The sequence below is a fragment of the Vigna radiata genome, chromosome 7, assembly GCF_000741045.1.
Source record: "Vigna radiata var. radiata cultivar VC1973A chromosome 7, Vradiata_ver6, whole genome shotgun sequence".
NCBI classification, from domain to species: Eukaryota; Viridiplantae; Streptophyta; class Magnoliopsida; order Fabales; family Fabaceae; genus Vigna; species Vigna radiata.
This window is the reverse complement of record NC_028357.1, coordinates 36,538,588-36,543,159: the sequence shown is the minus strand read 5'-3', so window position 1 is coordinate 36,543,159 and position 4,572 is coordinate 36,538,588.

The window sequence follows — 4,572 nt, the reverse complement described above, 5'->3', positions numbered from 1 at the left end:
GGCTTAGCCCATATTTCTTCTATTATAAATAAAGAACCCTATGTGTATATTTAACACAAAGGATTAAATTCCAATATATAATTATCACTATATTTAACAATAACCATTTTAAATTATCAAAAATTTTTACTAACAAATTTTAAGATTTATATATATCAACGAATTTTACTAATAAAAAATCTGTGAATAAAATATGTATTATTGATAAATTTATCGAAAAATGTCAATAAAATCTCCATCAATAAAATTTATCGATAATTAAAATTTTATAGTATATTTAATAATTTAAATTTATTTCTACCAAAATTCTCAAAATTTTATATTATATATATATATATATATATATATATATATATATATATATATATATATAATATTTATATTTATTTATGTAGAAGTGTTGACTAGCGTGGAAAATACATAAGAATATATACATTGTATTGTTTTATATTTATATATGTATAGTTATATCCACATGAATCTAAGAGAAATTATATATTAATTTGTCTAACAAATTTATCATCTTATCCTTTGTTACGTAGAAAAACAAATTGAGTTTTTTTTTCTTATAACTGTAAATGCCTCTGAATATTTAAAATTATGAAATAAAATTTATTTTAAAAAAATTCTTTAAAATGTAAACTTTGATCTTAAGTATAATCCAAATAAAATTATATGTTTGTGCAAATGAATTTATTTTTCTTAAAACAATTCAAATAAATTAGAACATAAGTTAATAAAAAATAGTTCTTTCAAAAATAACTTAAATTTCATGAACCTAAATAAAAGACAACTTTAAGCTCACGTACAAAAATTCTTTTTTTATCTCTACCAATATTATTTGAGAGAATTTTCACAACATTGTGATTTGTTCATTCGAAAAATCTCATATTTGTTTTGAGAAATGGAGAACAACCTTACACATTTTTGTTGTTGTTGAATCCAACTGGCAATCTAGAATTTCACTTTCATCACATTCCTTATAACTCTTTTATTGCATTTTTCAGATCATCCTATTTTATTATATGTTACATAATTTTTTTATCGCATACTTTGAGTCAATAACTTTATACCATAAAGTGTTATTTTGGCCAATAAATTTTCTCCTAACATTCCTAATGTATTTTGCTTTTGTCTTCCCCTTGGAAACTAGCTTGAATATGTTAATATTCTAATTAAGATGACTCATTACACATATTTTAACCACACATTTCCAGTTTTATTATACAATTATTGCACTCTTTTCATGTCTTATTTCAATTTTTAAGTCATTTTCTTTTAAAATTAATAAATTGGATTCATAGTATATATTTACATTAATTTTGTATTTTTAACTTATTTTGTAAATATATTTATAAATATCACAATTCAGAATATATTTTAAGATTTAAAATGCATTTTTTCAAATTCATAAATATATTATAGATTTTCATGTTAAATAATTTAAAATTCATTTTTAAATTGTACAAACGTATTATTCTGAATTATTTAATTCAACATATAGTTTTGCATTTTTTGCATTCTGTATTCCACAATTCAAAATAAATTTTCAAGCAATAAAATCCTAAATGTTTTCAACCTATGAATATTATAAACCTTTCACGTGAAAAAAGAAAATATGAATATTTTAAACCTTTCACGTGAAAAAAGAAAACATGGAGTGTTGAAAGAAATTGTCCCTATAAGATTTGTTATACACTCTTTCAATAGTGAAAATGTTAATTTAAAATGTAAAATTTCTATTTCCGATCTTCAAAATTTACAACAATATGGTGTTTTTAATTCAAAATAAAAAATAATATGTTTTTAATTCAAAATAAAAATAATAATAATAATAACAAAATGGAGAAATAAATGTGATAATAATTCAACTTTAACTTTTTTATTATTCATATAAGTTCTAAATTAATATCTTTTTTACTGCTTAGAATATTAGAAATTATATGGTCCTTTAGATATATTTTTTTGCTAAGAATACAAGGAATACAAAGAGATGATCTTTTATATGAAGATATATATGAAAAGAAAACATCATCAATTATCAATTATGTTGCTATCAACATAATTTTTATATCGTTTTGTAGTAGTAATAATAATGATCAAAATTATTGATAAAAACTAAAATTATATCTTTATTTAATTTATCTTATCACATTATCTCACTATTTTTACTATTTTTACTTTAATTATTTTTCGTTATTTTGTTTACCTCCCTTACCTTTTATCACCACATTAAAAAAGAAGAAGGAACAAAACTTACAGTTTAGAGAGAGTGAGAGAGATGGACATCCTATGAAGATTAAATGAGATTTTACAAGTGATTTTGGTGGTTTTAATGTTATCAACATAAATCTTGAAGTTAATTCTAATTTTATAAAGCACTATTATTATTATTTTTAAGTTATCAGAATATTATTTTTTTTAATTTTGATTTTATTGTGTTCATATCTTTTTTTAGTGATATTTTTAGCCGTAAATGAATGTAATATCAAATCTGAGGTATATTGGTTGTTATTTCTACTAAAATAAACATCAGAATAACTCATTTACCTGTCAATTATAAAGTTATAACTTAAAATTCTACTTATTATAGTTACAACTTAGAATTCAAAACTTAAAACTTAAAAAAAGTGTGGAGAAGAGAAAATCTGGATAAGCAATTTAGCTATATAGAAGAAGAAATTGGTGTTATAACTACTTTATTTATAGGAGGAAATGAGCACCACATTGCCGACATTCAAATTAAATAAAAATAAAAATATTATTCCATAATACATGTAACTTCTTTTTTTTTTCAAAAATAATTGAAAGTTTGGACGAAGAATAAGAAGCTTATCTTGTAATTTTTTATTTAACCAATATTTTATTTTAAGGTGACAAAAGTAGATCAAATAAGTTGATAATAGCTTTAATTTTCAAGTTATTAGAAAAATAGTATTTTTGAAAAATTTTAAAGATTAGAAAGTTTTCAACATCAGTATAGAGTGAAAACTACAATTAAAGTATTTTTCGTTACTTTAAAAATTTATAGTATAAAATTAAACTAAAACAATATTAATTTTTTCTCAATCAAACTATTTTATTTTTTATTTTATTTTTAAAAACTAAATTTTATAAGTACTTAAACAACACTTAAATTGATTTTGTTTAAGAGTATACATATTAAAAGATTTAATTAATTTTCTTTCCTTTATTTTACTTAACTATAAAATAACAGTTATTTTAAGTTAAAAATGTGTTATTCAGTCTCATTCTCTTCTTACATAGTTATTAATTTTCTTTTGTATGTTTCAGTAGTTCATTTATATATAATAACTTATCATGTTCTCCTTATGTTCAAAGAAATCATATATTTGGACATACCTACAAAAAAAAACACCTGTAAGAATCTTAGGATAATTTGACAGATAATTATTCTATAAAATAAATCCATTGCAAGAAAATAAGCATATTTATAAAAATAAAAAATAAAAGCCTCTAATGAATACTTGTACTGAGTTACTGTTAATACAAGTAATAATATAAAAGCTACTTGATTAAAAATAATGAAAATAAAGAAACAAAAGAAAAAATTTTAAACCATTGTGTTTGAAATGATTAAAACTACAGTGCATTTTGTCTTAAGTAAAAATCAATTTTATTTTTAATAGATTCATTTCTAAATGAATTAAAGTTTGAAGTGGAAAAACCTGTAAAAATGTTAGTTGACAAGAAATCAGCTATCTATCTATCTGGTCAAGAATCCAGTTTCTCATGGGAGAAGCAAATGCATTTAGACTATAAACAAGTGAATAATGGTGAGCTTCAATTGGCTTATTGCTCAACAGAAGTTGAGTTGACAGACATCCTAAGACAATTAAGCCTGATAGATTTGTGAAACTTAAAAGAGTTAGGATTTGTTACTTGTGAGTGTTTGAATAAGGGGGAGTGTTGAAGTAAATCCAAATATAGTTTTTCATGGTTAGTTTGCTCAAATCTTTATAAGCTATATGTGTGCATGTGTAAACTTCTGAAAATATGCAAAATTCAGTTGTTCTTCTGTATGATTCTTCTTCCTTTACAATCTGTGAGTGTGTGAGAAGAGTTTTGATCTCCAATAAGAAAGTGATATAAAAGAAAGAAAGAAAAACGATAAAAAGTGTAGATTTGATAAGTAATCTGACTTGATAAACAGAGAAGATATAGAAAAAGTGAAGGTTAAATTAGGTGTTTTATATAGGTATTTAAGCATATCATTACTTAAAAATAAAAGGTGGAGCAAAATGCAACCAGCTTAGGTGAATTATTAATGACTTTCCAGACTCGCTTTCTATGGTGGGTTTTTCACTTTATTCATATTTCATTTTTCAGATATTGAGATAAAGTATCAGATGTTTCCATGTTGAGGCAAATGACCCATGTTGACCCTTCTGCTGTATGGAAGTGAATATACAAAATAATATGGTGAAGCAAGATTTCTCACCTCATGATGCAATCACACCACCTCTATTAGGTACAGAACGGTAGCTTCTATAGTGGTCCAAAGTTAATTTCATTGATCAAAACAAAGTCAAGATCTCATAAGAATGATGG